This window comes from Ambystoma mexicanum, chromosome 6p, assembly GCF_040938575.1.
Source record: "Ambystoma mexicanum isolate Mex_15411 chromosome 6p, UKY_AmexF1_1, whole genome shotgun sequence".
Classification (NCBI taxonomy): domain Eukaryota; kingdom Metazoa; phylum Chordata; class Amphibia; order Caudata; family Ambystomatidae; genus Ambystoma; species Ambystoma mexicanum.
Genome location: NC_090935.1, coordinates 588,006,879 through 588,024,855, shown reverse-complemented (window position 1 = coordinate 588,024,855; position 17,977 = coordinate 588,006,879). Strand labels below are relative to the sequence as shown.

Genomic DNA, 17,977 nt, shown 5'->3' with positions numbered 1-17,977 from the left:
CCATCTGTGGTGCACCACTTCGTTCCGAGAATTGCTTTGGTCCCCGCAACCGAACGCCAATTGGGGCCGTGCACATGCACACCTCTTGAAACTGTTCAGTCCTGCCCCACTCCCTCCTTTCCTAACAAACGTAGCCAGGTACGAAGAACACTTCGAGGCGATGCATAGAGTATGCGGGACAGACAATGCGAGTTTTAAGACCTTTTTAATGGAAAAGCCATATGCAATAGGTATTTATACGGTTAAGTCAAGTGTGCTACCATTGCCAACTTATGTGAAGTAATCACTGGGCGGCTAGATCGTGAGCTTGGAGCCTGAGCAGCGTGCAGGTAACGCCTCGGTCCTTTGTGGCACGCGTTTCACCCACGATACTACAGCAAGCGGAACCTTTACTCGCATCCTTGGGCAGGATCTCCACGGTGGAGATGACCTGACGGACATGTGGATGTCTTGATGCATGCTATTTATCAGCCTCTCACAGTACTGCCCAGTCGCAACAGCAGGGCAGAACCCGCTTGGTGAGGGTTCCCACAAACTAGTTTCTGATTGGACATTCCAGGATGTTTTAGGAATACAGCAGACTGACTGAGGATGATGGCAAATCGCTTTCCAGATGGTGGAACAGAGTAACGCTTTATCATTGAGGAGACCAAGGCATGCTTAAGCTATCCCAGCACCTTTGCAGTAGAGAAGGTGGCAGTGACCTGGACAGGTAGGCCAGAAAAAAATAACAATGTCCCATAGAAGTGTACGCTTGATCCTCAGGAGGCACAGTGCAGCAGTGCCTAGCAGGGCGTTTAGCCACATAGGCCCCAGTGACTCAGAAATTAAACAGGGCTTGGGGGGAGTTCTTATAGTGAATTGCCACAGAAGAGGCTTCTGTAAACCAAACGATCAAGAAAGGATGGCACTAGTTTGACGCGTTGCTTTGCAGATGAAGGATCCAGAGGAGACATCGGGTTGGATTGGTTAGAGCCTGAATGACCGGAAATGGATCTTTATAAAGATAATTTGATGGGGAGGAGGAAAAAAACAAGCATTGGCAAATCCATCCGTTTTGGCTTTTCAGTAGGCATGAGATCCGCACATGCCATAATGGTCGTAATGCCAGTCATAAGATGGCAACACCCGTTGAACGGTGCTAGTACCCAGGCACATTATGGCAGTAAGGTCTTGTCTAGATTAGCTGTGATAAAGAAGTTTGTTAAGCAACCCGGCGGTTATAGGGTTTACAACCAAGCCTTGTTCTGGCAATTCTATATGGTCCGGAGGCTAGTATGATACATTTGCATAAGGAGTAGCACAAATTAGAGGCCAGGATATGGCTGCGTTTGTTGGGATTGTCGAATTCCGTCCCAGTCCAAAGCAACAGTAAGAATCTATAATCTTAAAGTGAAGTGGAATCTATAATCTTAAAGTGAAGTGGAATCTATAATCTTAAAGTGAAGTGGGAAGGAGGTTATTTTATTTACCTTATTCTCAAGAAAATGATATGAATTTAAAAGTAATTTTTCTAAACAACTCTTTGTAGAAAAAAAGGACTCTGTATTAAGCAGACTTCTAATGCCCAGTAGTGATTAAGTATTGATCTGAAGGCTGGATTTTCATGTTTGACATTGCAAAAGAAGATGTTGTACTCTCTAAAAATGATGAAAGCTTCTGTTTAAACCCACGTCTGTAGACGAAGTAGGTTAACATGCCACCCAGTATTTTACATATATTTGCACAAATTAGAAATCCACCATAGACTACATTTAGGGTAGGATTGTTTTGAGAGTACGAAGGTTACATGATTCCAATGTATATTTTTCTCTGATACCAAAACTTGTCGATGGTGTTAGAGAAACCCCAAGTGAAATGTATATTACAACATGTGTCTGTAATGCCAACACTTGTCAAAGGCCTTGTGGACACTTGCGTTATATAGCACAAATGTATATTTGTCTAGAACAGTCAGATTTGATTTCACAGGAATGGATGTTTGTCTGCAGTCTGAATTTAATTAACAAGATGTTAACAGGCAGGTTACATTGCTGTTTTGTAAGCAAGCGGCCTGTGCTTAGTTGTGAAGAATAATGTGGCCGACTTCCTCAGCATAAAGATAGGGGAGCGCCTGTGCTTTTCAATTACTACTTTTACAGAATATTCGGTTCAAAGAGAGTCAGGTTCTTGTACCAGAATTTTAGGGTGGGATTGTTGTGACGGGCGGTGTTAGACGAGGGAATACTGTGCCACAAGAATACAGAGAGCAGTTAAAATTGTCTGGCAACATTCACCACCCCAAAATGGTTTAAAACCTCACAATTCCTCAAATGAATTCAGAGCATAAAAAAGATCACCTAAAAATAGGCACTTTATTATTTTACAAAAGCACAACCTACTCAAGTGCTTCACAGTAGGTGGGTCTCTGCACTGGTGTAATTGGTTGCAGACTGCTTGTGAGGACGAGTCTTCAACCTCTAAACCAGGAGAAATGAGAGCCGATCCCAGTACCCACACACAAGTAGAGACTGGAAGGCGATTCCTGTGGCCCAATTGTGTGTACTGCATTTTAGTATTAGGGCCAAAGCACAGCACCACCTCTCGACTAATCTTGTATACACGCACCAAACATCTGTGCAAAAGACGTTCTTTAGTTCTACAATATGGTTTTGGACTTCATAGTACATTTTCGCGGTTGACGCCGCCTCGGTCTTTGTGTTTCTTAATTTAATTTATGTAACCGAGAAACTGCAGATTTTCAGTAGGTTGCTTAACGTTACACGTGCACAGCGCTTTGAAGCAAACGAGTGCTGTGGGGAAAATGGTCCAGATTTAGAATGCGTCTGTTTTCTATTTAATTTAATTGACTGGTTGGGGACAATAAATGACAACTACCTCACATGGCTCCGACTGCGAAGGCAGGAACACCCTGCAGATGTTATTGATTAGAACCATGGGTTGGGTTTGCATAGATTTCCTAGAAAGGATATATACACAGAGGAAACGCCAACGGATACACGTTATGAAAGCGGTGTGCCCGCTTCATTAACACAATGGACAATCCCTCACGGGCACCACAGTACCCAGAGAAAGACCATGGCACACAGTTTAACTCAGACCACCACAGGCTTAATGACATTGAAACATGCTTCTCGCTCATTAGGAGGTGACATGGCAGGGATACATTTGTACCCACACATGCAATGCAGGGTGAAGCCTTTTCTCTTTGCATTCATTTGACAAAACGGGTACACAAAGGAACGCCAGTCTCACCATGTGGCCAGTAACGCCTAACAGGCCAGTGACTTTGCAGACTGGTGGCATGGACAGTGCAACACATGATCACGTTCGAAGCGGTGTAACTTGCTGACGTGCGCAGGATTGACAGGAGCAGGCCGGGCCGAGTACATGGGAGGCAGAGGGTACAGTTGCCCCCGTTCTCCTGGAAGCATGGGGACCGGAATGTCATTTTGCCACCATGGAGATTTCGCGAGTATTTGCACGTGGTGACTAAAGGAAAAGAAATCCGGATGGAGTGCTATGCTCATCTCTAAATCACTGGGAGAAGCAGGTCTACAGGCTCCTCTCCTGCTGGGTGCAGGCTTGGAGTAGTGTGAGCATGCTCTTGCAAAATGAACAGCTGCTGCTCACTTCAAAGTGGGCATGCCGCCTCTGAGCCTTGATTGGAGGGAGGTGCAGTAGGGGATCCTAAAGCAGAATCCTGCAAAGACAGCTCAGCAGGTTAAGTAAGCGTTGCCGACACATTTTGTGTTAAGACCTTCCTGTAAAGCCCATGTCTTTTTTTTCAATTCTTGCTGCAACATGTGTCTGTAAAACGTGTTTTGGCCTGGGGGTGGGTACCGCTCTGCTTCACTCGCTGTGGGAATTTCTGCACCTGTAGCAAAAATCAAAATGTGGCAACCATGAGAACAGCCATTTATTTTTGAGGTGATGAATGCGACTGTGCTGGCGAACAGGGGCACAGCGAGACAAACCTCATAGGAGTGGAGACTAGAGCCACACATGGGGTATGCGTGGAGGGCCAAAGCTTGAAATGGGGCATAGCACATGATGTTGGCAGTTATTTATCGAGTGCTCTGTATGTAAGAGAAAATACTACCAAAGACTACAGAGAATGCAAGGTGGCAATGCTCATGTAGATCACGAGAAAACTGAGCAATGTACGTCATTCTAATGTGTATAATGTTATATATACACTGTTTTAAAGTTCTGTCCAAGCTCTCTGCTTCTGTGTGACGTTCATCTATTAAGGCATGGCACATTTAATTAAACTCGCCGGGGATGCAGATTTTTTTTACCCGCAATATCACTCCAGGTGATGTTGCCAGGGTCAAAGGCCATATAGTAAGGCCAAAATCACATAGTAAACAAACCTGAGAATATACGGACCCCTACAGACAGGTCAATTTACAAAAATGCCTGGGGTAGCAGAAGCAACCTCACACATCTGATGACAACACAGGAAGTAGTGTCACGTGACCTTTGGCCTCAATGACTTCACAATAACTTCACAATAACACCACAATTATGGCCTTTGACCCTGGCAACATCACCTGGAGTGATATTGCGGGTATAAAAAAAATCTGCATCCCCGGCGAGTTTAATTAAATGTGCCATGCCTTAATAGATGAACACCACACAAAAGCAGCACAAACACAATGCACGGAAAACCCACAGTTTGCACTACATGCATTTGTAAATCTGCCTCGTGTACAAGTCCATGCCCGCGTCATCTCGCAGGGCAGTGCAGTCTTCACTGGCGTGTCCCTATTCACTCTCTCCCACTGTGGTTTCCCCGTATTCACCTTTTCTACACATTATTCCTTGGTTCTGTCACTTCTGGCAGCTGGCAGTCCCAGATTACATCTCTGGCCATTACACAGGGAGACCAGAAACCCCTCTCAGACATTCTGGCCCCCACAATTCAAGGGCTTGCTGAGCACATCTTGGGGCCATCACACAACCCTATTTCCACTAATTGTTGGTCTTCCTTCCAAGGTACTGTAAGCTGACATCACTGGAAAAATGCTCGTTACCACCAGACGTCGTCTTAGACTTCCTTTTCGATTATTATTCGGGTATTTATTGGAGCATGGACCAAGCTTTGGGAAGCAACAGAGTGCTTTACAAACACACGGGGGAACAATGTGTCAGGGGAGCAGAGAAACAAGGGAGTGGGGAGCTAACAGGGGAGGGAGAACGAGCAATTTCTCAGCAAGGGATCTACAAGCAAATAAGGGAAGAACCGTGGGGATTAGATCACCCAGTTTCAGGTAGGGAGGGGAGTGGAAAGTGTGTGGACCTAGGTGTTAGGGAGCAGCCATTCCATGACAATGAGGGTCTTCAGTTTCTTACTGAACTGTAGAACGAGGGGCTGAGTCTGATGTTGAGGGGGAGGAGGTTCCAGAGTCTTGGGACATAGACAGAGAAGGCCTGTCTTCTAGGACTTGCCTGCCTGCGCCCTAGGGCAGTTGCCATCAACACATGTCCTTACTTCTGGTGGATCGTTGGCCTCCATAGATGTAGAGTTTCTCAGTGAAGTAGCTTAGAGACCTCTGGGGGACAGAGTTGTAGAGGATGCAGCTGGATTTGAAGAGTAAACGGGCTTGCAGTGGAAGCCAGTGCAGTTCGATGAGGGCCGCAGTGATGCGGTCGAATTTGTGTAGTCCTTTGGTGAGTCGTGCTGCAGCATGCAGGACAGATCTGAGGGGGCCAGGCTAGTTGCCGGACGCCCCTCCAAAAGGGCATTGCCACCACCCAGGTGAGAGAATACAAAGGCTTGGAAAGCAGATCTGAAATTGTTTTCTGGGATGAAGGGTTTGCGTTCCGCAGAAGAGAAAGTCAGAAGGAGAGGAGTCTGCTGATGGTGAACCGAAGGGGCTTGGCACAGGGCACCTTTCATTTATTCATACTGTATTACACATACAACCCCAACTTATGCAACCTCTTTCTATTTATCTCGACCCCATTGTACTGCCCCTATTTGTTCGTTCTGTTCGTCTCTTTCTTATTCCTGCTTCTTTCTGCCTTGCAGTCTTGCCCCTCTTCCTTTCATTTTCTTTCATAGACTATGGTCTGATTAGTTGCAGCTGGGGCACAATATGGCAATTTCTCAGAGGAGGTACCATTGTTATAAGACCACTGCAGTGGTGACTGGTACAGTGCGAAAATTGCATTACATACAAATAAGTTTATTGGCGATTATTGGGTGGCTTGCCGGGCATGTTATGGAAACAATAACCAACTCTAATTCATTTGCCCTCCCCAGCTCTAATCCACAACATATCGACAGACAACCCCAGCAATGAAACACGGGTTTACACAGTTTACACAATGGAACATACCCTACTACAAGAGTCATTTGTCTACATGCACTTCCTTAAAACGGCACACCTAGCACACCAAAGAGAAACCAACACAACTCTTTAAACAATTCTCTGCCATCCTCAACAAAAAACGACACAAAACAACCATTATCAACTTGGAGCATACATTAACCACTAACCCAGACAGCTCACAAAATAGCTCAAACTTAAACAACTCGCAGCCCTCCCTTATCAGATCGTCACTCTAACACTGCATCAAAGCAAACTTGCCCTGTTCCCTCTACTTCTGTATTAGTCCCTAACATGCTTTCTGCTCTTGCAAATGTCGAGCACCAAGAAGCCATGAGAATGGCAGAAGTTACATTATGAAGACCCAGTGGCATAGAATCTGAGGGGTGCAGTAAAGAGTTTGTCATCCTCATGTGGGACATTCCTCTGCCCAGCCCAATGACCAGAGGCAGAGGAGGAAATGAATGTCACTCTGCTATACTAGACTAGTGGCTGTGCTTAGAGAGGGACAGCTACACCACCTCAGTAGAGGGGCTAGACGCTAGCGGCTGACTGGTGTAAATGTATATCCTCAGGCCGAATCAAATGATTTGGAATTGAGGCAGGGCCAGTGCCACAGTAAGGCTTCTTTCAAACAGTGTGAACTGAATCAATTGTAGGGAGACTCCATTTTCGCAGGTAAGACACTTTTTAAAAAAAAATGTTAATTGCTCAGATAAAAAAAAATGTGAAAATATAATTCATTCAGAATAAAAATACAAACTAGATTAAAATTCAATTAAAACCATCTTTCATCACGTAAGCAATTTAAAATTCAATTTAAAGGAACACTTTTCATATAAACCCAATCCTTTTTAGCACCTAGATATCACATAACAATCTTGCAATAAAGTGCATTGGTTGCTAGGATTAGCTGTTTAAATTGAACTACACAAACTGCAGAATACTCCACCGTTCTTTAAAAGTTGTCAAATGAACCCAATAACAATGATTTAATAAAAACACGTCACAGCTATAACCAAGGTGGTAGTCCGACCGGCCAAACATAAATCTCATTCTATTTAATTCATGTCCAGTTTAGAGGCTCCAATAAATAATACTTTTTAATATAGTTTACTTGCAAACTACACAAATCACATAGTAAACAAACCTGAGAATATACGGACCCCTACAGACAGGTGCATTTATAAAAATGCCTGGGGTAGCAGAAGCAACCTCTCACATCTGATGACAACACAGGAAGTAGTGTCACATGACCTTTGGCCTCAATGACTTCACAATAACACCACCATTATGGCCTTTGACCCTGGCAACATCACCTGGAGTGATATTGCGGGTAAAAAAAAAAAGCTTAAATTGTGTAAAATAACTTGTTAATAAAGCAGCCAAAGGATGGGTTACCAACCATATTTTAAGTATGCTACTACTTTGATAAGCCATAGGTGGGTTCATAACATAAGCGTACACCCAGAAACACCATAGTCCGGGGGATATGGAGTTATATGCAACCTACAGTTGCACATGCCCAGTTAGTGCCATTGTGTGACAGGAAGAAGCATGACACACCAGCGTCGTATGCTTAAAGCAATATCTACAGGTGCTGCCACAATATGTCACATGTCAGCCTCCTATATGCTGATACTGCCATCTTATGCCTATTACAGCCTCAAACAGGTATAATTAACTATGTGCGGTGGAGTGCAGCTGCAAGGTACTACCATCATATGCCAAGTGCAGCCTTCTCTATGCAAATACTGCCATCTAGAGCCTTTTACAGCCTGAAATGCTGGGTACAGTCATAATGTGTAAGGTACAGCCTGCCATATCAATAGGCAGTGAACATATGCGAAGGCAGATTACATTACCTCGGAAATGCTGCTGAATGCCCATCAATGCTTGATATCCCTGGTATAATTATGCAGTCCCACATGGCCAGGTGCTGCAATCATATACACACGCAGGCTCATCATGTGCCCTAGTAATGCCGTCCAATGCCAGCCAGCCAATGCTTCATATTCAAGCACTAGTCACCAGCTGGAAGATGCAACTTCACATGCCCAGTTGCGCCAACATCCAAGGGCAGTCTCAGATGCCGCAGTAACTCCATCCTAAGGCTTGTAATGCCTTATGTTTTAGGTACAGGAACACATGTCAGGGGCAGCCTTACACGTCTAGTTACTGCCATCACATGCCAAGTGCAGCTTCACTTAATGCACATAATGCACCCCGTCACCATCCATAAGGTACAGTTTGACAAACACCTTCACCCCAAAACCGCCACACCCCTACACTTACCTAGATTGAGGACTTGCAAGCAGGGTCAAACTGGGCCACACAATTTGTCTCGGGCACCAATGAAAAAGTGTCCCACAGTTGCAAATGGCATTTATTCCTTTTCTGGAAGTGGGGTTCGGGTGGGCACCACTTGATGCAAGTTCTGTTCAAAAGTAACTCTCTCATAAGTCAATTTGAGGAACACTTTGGTCAGAAGCCCTATGGCATGAAGGTATCAATCATACATAACAAAAGGTCCAGAGTTCCCGCTGAGCCTACCAAAGTGCTCTTTGCTTTGTCCTCTAGTAACAGATTTCAAATATAACGGTCAGTAATTTCCAACATTCACAGTTACATTAAATAACGTCTCCTCAAGTCATTGCTATGTCTTGACTTAGTCTTGTGTTTCTCCGTAAAAGGCAGTGAACACATAAGCCTAGTGTTTTCTAGCCAATGCATTTCGGAAGCAGATCTGTCTTCAGGGCTAAACACTTAACAATCCTATGTTGTTCAAATGGCCGAGTCTTCAAAATAACCACACACTGGTTACAGATTGAGTTGCACAGTCACTTGCTGAAGGGAAGCCTAGGCACTTTGCCGCATTCCTTTTGTGACACTGTTTGAATAGTACCCAAGGGGGATCTTATACAACGTGATGCAAATTGTGCATTTTAAAGAATATTTATTCAGCAACACTGGTCAAAACGACTAGCCGGCGAGTGATGTAACTCATCAAACTGGCCCACACTGGCCAAAAAAGTGTCCCACTTTGACCCCAAAAACAGGCCCACACCAGCATTTTGCATTTTTGGTTCGGTCATGGGCCTATTGCCCTATAGGCCAGTCCGAGCCTGCTGGCATGCGTGGATGTGGCTCCAAGTTTGCTCAACTCACACTTTTATTTTCTTCTACTTTCCGACGCGCCCCTCAGCAACCCTTAGGAAACAGCTGAGGTACAAAGCGGGATCAGGGCTGGGAACTACCAGAAGTTAACAAGGCTGTCATCAGAGCAAACTTCACTTTCTGTAGCAAGGGTCGGCAGGGCGTGGCCATGGATACCAAGGGAGAGTGCCCCTACACAGACATGTTACACCAAAGGAGTACCATTGAAGCTTTATTATCTACATCCTGAAAGACCAGTCCCAAATGCCAAGCAATGTAAGCCTGAGCAATGGCCTCGGTGTAGCGGTTACTGTTGGGTGCTTATACTGGGCCAGTTCACCACTGTAGTGGTCTCAAAGCACATAAACGGGTCTGAGTTAGGGGCATTAAGTACCTCCCAGGTAACGCAGGCCCCTGGCTGCTGGAAGGCATAGACCAGAAAATAGTGGGAAGGGGGTTCATTTAAATGCTTTCAGCACTTAAAGACATCCAATAAAACAAAATCACCTGTACATTGTAATTGTTTCCAGCAAATGTGCAGCTTTCTGTTATGCATGCTGTTAAGGAAACAGGAAATGTAAACATAAAAGCAAACCATTTGTGTGAGTTTAGTCTGTCGACATAAAGGCTGTAAACTAAGCTTTGAAAAAGGAGCTTCATTTTGTGAATGCCTTTAATTAGCCTGTAAGAAGGCACAGATTTGGTTAGTATCTATATGTATGACATATGGATATTGAATTATACATGTGCCATCACAATTCACCCATGCAAACGAAAAGGTGCTGCAAAGACAGAGCGATGTGTTAAAATGAACTGCCAAGCCCTTGTTAAAGTGCCAGCGGGTCGGCTCAGTGGTGCATCCTGCCCTCTAGAAACATCTGGGGGGAGCCAGGGGCCCAAGGTTCCGAGGGAGGGGTCTGTTCTGCAAACCCCAAAACGCTCCTGAAGTTCGTATCGTCACATCCGTGTTTAACACCGCGATTTCGCTTTCCCAAATTAGACCAAGTGGGTGTCAAGTTTGTGTTTAACTCTAGCTGAATGCAATTCCGGAGCTTGCCGAGATGGTAATTCAACCCGGCCTAAGCACAGGTTAGCCTCAGCAGGTCCATCGGCGAAAGCCGCTCATCATGGCGGCTCGGTGCACCCTTTCCCAGGGGGCCACGGGGTCGCCTGACGGTTACCTCATGGAGTGGTGGTCACCGGGCCCCACATAGTCAGCTCTAGCACGGCATACACCATAGCGCTGTACTATCTCACACTGTTTTATTAGCAAAACACATTTTAGAAAGTGATACGAGTTTTTTTTTTGCTGTTGCTTACTTTCAGAATCTTAGACCCTGACAAACCACAAGTATTGAGCGAAACACGTTTTGGCCAAACGGTATTTTGCAACAAAAAATGTGTCTTAAAAGAACACAAACAAAAGGAATGTGACCTTCAATTGTACGTTAATAAATGAACTTGTAAACACTTTTTCGTGGGAAACTATATTCTTGTGGAACTTTCCCAGATAAGCATTACATAAATTGGGGTTCAGGAGCGTTCTATTTTGTCCTCTGTCTCTACGCGACTCCCCTGTGAGCTGCTCGGGACAGCAGGGGGGCTAATCTTCTCTTTCCAGTGCACGGAGTGACCAATGCATTCCCTTGGCCAGCTTGTGAGTACAGCTGTGAGCTGTATCACTGCAGGGAGCAGAGTTGCCCGTGCCTGGGATGTGACCGGGGCAGGGAACATAGGTATAGGTATGTAGGGAAGGTATATGTAAGGGAGTTATTTCACAGAAATTGGACAATTGTGACTGAGCAGAAAACCCTTAGGAATTGTTGGCGGGATCATATGTTGACCAGAAGTTTTGCTAAGCAGTAAGAATTCAGCTCCAGGACTAGGGGTTTTACATTGTAAAACATTTGGGGCCCCCTCAACGTATGTGGCAAGATAGCACCCCAGTAGACAAAAAACATATATTTTAAAAGTCTTTTGTATTTGCATGGCTCTTTGCTCACAAAATAGCCCACGAAGAGGGAGTGTGCCTTGGAATGAGCTTGTGTATAGTGCAAGCGGATTCAATTCAACACTACATCTAAGTCAATGCCTAGTCCGGGATGCTGAGGGAAACCCTTATTGATATATTTTTATGTCCAGTTTGTTTACTCTGGATGACAACCCTTATATAACACCCCTCTCTTAGAATCCCCCTTAACCCACAAAGCCAAGAAGTAGGTTTGTTTTGCAAATTAAAAGGTTTATTTGAAAATTACACAATCAATATATATATATATATACACATATCACACTTTTATAATAAATTAATATTTGATAGCATACTTGTGAAGATGATGGTGATCAACAATGGATAATGTTAGAGGTACACTCTTTTTGATGGCTTAGAAGTGATATAGAGAGGATAAAGTAGCTGAGAATGCTTTTATGGCTTCAAAGACAATGCAATGATGAATGAAATGCAGTACAGAAAATAAACTTGATATGATTTCAACCAAAACAATGTAATCACGTTTCCCCCTGGTAGCAATTCACCCCCCCCTTTATGCAATGTAAAGAGATGGAAGGAGAGCACACAGTTCTCAGGAATGCAATCAAATATAATTCAGGTCCCCCCCTAGCAAGCTTAGAGGAAAACAGGTAGAAGTTTTAAACACAGGCCCAAAATGCTTTGAATGTGATGACAATGAAGTGAGAAATGTGCTAAAATTGCTTTAATTCCCTATAGGAGGTTCAGGGTAGGTGATAGATACTGGGAATGAGTTCAGGATCACTTTAGCAATGCTCTATCAATGATTGTCAGGTTGCAAACGAATTTCAGCAAAGGAAACTAAAGACAAATATTTTTACACGTGGCTGAAATGAAGCAAAATGTCAAATCGCGGCAATTTAGTTGCGTGCGTCGAGCGCAATTACGGAGGCACTATAAGGAGTAGCAAGTCGGTTCTAGGCTTGTTGGAAAGCTTAGAATCTTAGCTCTATGATGACAGTTAAAACTCGCTTCTAACACAAACGGTTCCGGAGATACGGACAATTTTGTGAAGGTAGTTTTTCAGAAATGAAATCACAGTTTCAGAATGACAGCTATCAGTTTTAAAGATGACAGAATGGCACGATTCTAGGAGGCAGTTCTAATAGGTTAAAATAGTTTGGATTAGATTATTTTAAACTAAGGGATTGGTTTTGGCACAGTGCTAGCTGGGTACTCACACTAGATTTTGGACAGGAATGCGACTTCGTCACGGATCGGGTCAGGATTGGACTGCGGTTCCCTCGCCACGGACGATCTCTGCCTGGTTCTGCTCACAGCGATCTGGGTCAGTTCTGCTATCTGGGTATTTCTGGCAGAGGGTTTTAGGCCAGAATCAAACAGCTCAGCCCTGCTGTCTGAATAGTTTGGTTGCTAGGTTTTGAAGGCCTGCTGAGTTCAGCTGTTGGGCTCTAGAGTTCTTGGAGTTTTGTTCTTAAGTCAGGAGTCTCTGGATGTGAAGTCTGAAGTCTGGATGTGGAGTTGTCTGTCAAAATGCTCTGCAGAAAGTGAAAAAGAAAGCCCTATCTGGCTTCCAGTGGCTCTTTTTATGTGTTTAGAAAGTGGGTGGGTCGGCTAATTCTGCATGCCCAACCCTCTCAAGATTTGATAGGCCAACGGATTCTTTGGTCCCTGATTTGAGAAAGGATAGTGTGTCAGAGTGATGTCAGCCATTTACGATCTATTAAAGAAACGCCCCTTTGCCTTTACCTTAGAAATCATTTTTCATAACTACACATATTTCCCAGATACACAGTTGTTTGACATTACATGTACATATTACAGATTACTTAAGGTACGTTCTGGCCCAACTCGGATCTTCCTGGGGGCTTGCATTCAAAAATGACAACTTATTTTCGTTTTTAGTTGGTTTACCAATGTTAAATCTGTATAAAAAATTACACAAATGTACACCCTCCTACACACATTCCAGTAATTTACTAGGTCTCTAGCATAAGCCCAGTGTCTGTAATATCAATAAATAGCGGGGTTTTGCCTCAGAACATGGTACAAAGTTGAATCAAGTCTTGAATTGTGGGTACATTTCTTGGATTAAGGATCTCCAAATTGCACATTTTTGTAAGCTTAGTACAATATTTTAGAAGCATTTAACTTAAACATATATTTGCTTTCATTTCAATTCACAAAAAGTGTCTGGGTCCGCCCCCAGAAACTTGGCAGTCAGGAATCACGTCTCTTCTGCCAGGCAGAGCTCTGTTTACAGTCCACACTGAAAATCAACATACCCCATTCAATTGCAAGGGTCTATTGTGTTGGGTCCAGCAGGCCACTCTGCATTTGATTAACAGAGACCTGTGATTTCCTGGGCTGTTGCTGCTCAGGGCTGGTGTGAATGCCTCCCATGAACAGAGACTCTTTGAACTTTTAATTAACTAAGACTCCTTCTGATCAATGCACAGTTCTGCAAGACAGCTCTCCTGTAAGAGTTTAGACCGCTAGCGCCGGTTTGTGGACAAAGCGGGTACTGCACCCCCATGATTTTAGCAACTTTTTGACATCAAGAAAATGAATTCCCAACAGCTCTGGGTTGCTTTTGGCAATCAGCCTTGCCATTCCCAATGGTTTTAGGCTACTGTGTGTGTAGCCCAATGGTGGTTTTAGGCAGTGCCCTCCTGTGCTCACAACATAGGCAAAAATGGGTGTCTGCCTATTCTTCATGTTTTCCCTGTTCATTTTCTGGGGAGTTCTGGCCATCATGATGTTTTCAATGCCAGTAATGCACAGTTTTTGTGGTATGGCTCGGTTGCATGGGTAAAACATCCCACAATAGCCCCTGGCAATTTGGGGCATGTGCCAGCGGGGAGTGGGGTTTCACAAATCCCAAGACCATCCTTTAGGCATCGGTCATTGCTACACACCAACATGCATTGCCTCGGTGGTGGGTGTAAGCCATTAAGGGGCTAGCCTACGGGCACCGCGCAGTTCCTGGACATTCAGCCTCCTAGAATTGTTGCTGTTGAATCATGAGTGCCCTATAAGTGGCTGCCCCCCTGGCACTACTACTTGTGTTGCACCAATGTGGTGTTTATTGAGGAACTTCTCTCACACTGTTGGCCATGTACCACACCTGGTGCTCTTGAGGAAAAGGAGAAAGCCATGTAGGCAGTACCCTTGACATACTTCCTTTCCTCTAGGGTAATCATTAATGTCAACCGGAATGGCACTGTTATGGTCCAAGGCTCTCAGCCCAACCTCCTCCTCCTTGATAGGAGTCTTCTGTCTCTCATCAACTTCCTCCCGTCTCCTGCCATCACCCCTTCTGCTATACCTCTGGCCCCTCTGCCACCACCGATTGGTGTACCATATTCCTGTACCCTTCCTCGGAAGACCTTCAAAAAGGTGGCAACCAGCTCCACTTGGCTACCCCTCAACTCTCGCTCTGCCATCAAACACTCTGATATTTGCCACGTCCTTGAAGACCTCAACGTGGTTCGCGGCCAGCTCTGTCACAAGTTTTGCCACTCTCCTCCTGTAGGGCTACAAGATCCTCTCTAAGTCCAGACCTAACTGGTCCGGCGCAGAGTGGCCATGATCTTCTCCGAATGGGTCCCTGCTACTATCATACCCACTCAGTCCTACTCCTCCTTCGAATGCCTCGTCTGCAGGCTTGCTGTCTTTCCTATCCTCTCGCTGACTGACCACCATCTACAGGCCCCGCGGCCGGGTCTCCCTCTTTCTCTGGGAGTGGTCTGACCTCACCTCTTCTCTTCTCGCCTGGCCTCCACCTTCAAGCTTCTCCTCCTCAGATTTCAATATTTACATTGAATCCCCTACTGCAGCCTCTGGACTTTTCTGCAACCTCTGACTCTTTCCCTCTCCATTCTTCCCCCTTGTCTGATGCACTCAGCCAGACACACCTTGGATGCACTTATCTCAGCCGACATCCCCATCTTCAACCCTCTCACTACTCTGTCCTTGTCTGATCATGCTCTCCCGTCCTCCCACCTGGACATCCTGGGTCCCCCAGCTAAGCCCCCGCCCACACTACCAGTCTACTTCGCCATCTGACCTATGTAGTAAGTGTCAGTTGCTGCTTTTGCCGCCACTTTCATTCCCCCTCCCAATCCTGCCACTGACTCTCACTCTGACAAAGCCCTTACTAACCTTCAACTCTACATAGTCAACACTCTGGACATCGTTGTCCCCGTCATGAGGATCCGCATGAAGCCTGCCTCCAAGCGCAACACCAAGCATGACTCTGATGTGACCTTTCTGAAACGCAAGTGCAGAGCTGCTGAGCTGAAGTGTCAGGCTTCAAGCACATCCTCTGACAACTTGGCCTGCTGCCTGCTCCAAAAGCAATACAGACTTTCCACCTGCTCAACAAGAGGGCCTATATCCAAGCACGCATCTCTGGGGTCAGCAACACGGCTGAACTTCTTTACTAAAACTCAGGACATCCTGTCTTCACTCTCCTCTACACCACTCCTTCACCCGCTCTCAGGCCTCCTTGGCCCCCCTCCATTCCCCCATTTCTCTCCTATTTCACCTGACGAGGTATCTAGACAAGTCCGCTCGATGAAAGTCTCATCTAAACAGGTGCTCCCCTGATCCTCCAGAACTATCAAGGACAACATTTTCTCCCTTGCTCCAGCCTTGACTGATTTCTGCAATCATTCCTTTGCCACTGGATCCTCCCCGTTACTCCTCAAGCACTCCCATATGCACCCTCTCCTTAAAAAGCCTTCTGCCGACCCCTCCAGTCCGGCTAACTACTGTTCTATCTCCATTACCCCCATCCTGGGCAAACTCTTGGAGAAGCTGGTCATCTCCCAGCATTTGTTGGTTGTCTCCACAACCACCAGCCTGGATTCACAGCTGCCAGAGGCATTGAAACTGCTCTCCTGAACACCCCTGAAGACTTGCTCTCTAATCTCGATTCCAACTCTCCTTCCGTTCTCAACCTTCTTGACCTTTCCTCTGACTTTGATACAGTCAATCATGCCACCCTTATAAATCAGCTCTGCGATACCCCTGGCATCATTGACCTTGCTCTGGACTGGCTGATTGCCTTTCTTTATGAACGATCTTCCCAGGTTCAACTGGGCCCTTTCTCTCCTTCATCTCACTTGCCACCTGTGGTGTCCCTCAGGGCTCTATCCTCTTGCCTTGGCTCTTCAATATCTACCTTGCCCCTCTAGCCCATTTGATCTCCACCTTCTCTCGTAACTTCCAGTGTTATGCAGACTTCAGGCAACTCTCCTTCAAGCTTCCCTCCTCCGCTTCCTCCTTTTCCTCTCTCATTCCTGACTGTCTGCTATTCAGGAATGGTGCATTGCTAATGATCTCTGCCATAATGCCAGTGATACTGAAATCCTTCTCAATGGGGCCCCAGCTCCCTCCTTCCCGCCTACTCTTTGGCCGTCCTCCATGGGCCCCCTCCCCTCACCCTCCTGTGAGGCAAAAAACCTTAGTGTCATCTTAGACTCCTCTCTCTACTTCTCTCCTCACATCATCGACCTTGCCAAGAAGGCCCACTTTCAGCTGCACCTCCGCAGAGGCATTCTCCGTTTCCTCACCTTCCCCCAGAAACTCAATGTCTCCAGAGCTCTGGTCCTCTGCAGGCTGGACTACTGCAACAGTCTCTCCTCCCTTCGCCCCCTTCAACTAATCCAGAATAGGACTGCAAGGCTTATCCTTGGCCTCAAACACAGGGACTGTATCGTTCCAGTCCTAAAATCTCTCCACTGGCTCCTGGTTGCTGCAAGGATCAAGTTCAAGACCCTCTGCATCATCCACAAGGCTTTCTGGGGCCTGGGACCCCGCTACATTCAACTCTCTCTCCCTAAATACCTCCCTGCGAGAGCCTTTATGTCTTCTAGCTCCAACTCTGTGCAGATCAGACACTTTTCCAAGCAAAGAGTGCGGGGTAGATCTCTCTCTTCAGTAGGTGCCTCCCTCTGCAAGGGCTTCCCGCCCCTCTCAGACTTGAGCTGGATCTCCTCAAGTTCCAGAAGCTTCTCAAGACCCTCCTTTTCGCTTCTTCCTCCCCCCCTGCTAATGTCCCCTCTGCCTCTTTGACTGACTGCCTGGTTCCTTCAGATTCTTACAGGGCACCAGGCCCTCCTCTACCAGTATACCCCTGCACTTGGACTCCCCTGACACCCCTCCCCGGCCCCCCAACTTGCATGTGCCCTCTGTGCTCCCTCCCCCTGCACTACCCTGGCTGGGCCTGCGGCCCTTGAGCCCTTCCAGCCCCACCCTCGCACTTAGCACATGGACCTTCATTCCCCTGCACTCTCTGAATTCCCCTGGCACTGTTCACCTGGCCTCCCCTGGCACTCATTTAACCCAAGGGCCCTTCTGCCTTGACCAGCACTCCCCCCCCCCCCATCCCCTCTCCCCCGCACTTCTTGTCACTACACTTGCACGATCCGAATGCCACAAGGCCTAGTAGGGCCGTTTTTGTTTTTTCTTCATCCCGGTTTTTCAT

General features: G+C 46.0%; 1 protein-coding gene across 3 annotated transcripts in view; it reads right to left on the bottom strand.

The window, feature by feature from the left end:
- Positions 1-17,977, bottom strand: part of LHFPL2 (LHFPL tetraspan subfamily member 2) — a 598,425-nt gene that overhangs the window by 134,115 nt on the left and 446,333 nt on the right. The window lies entirely within an intron of this gene.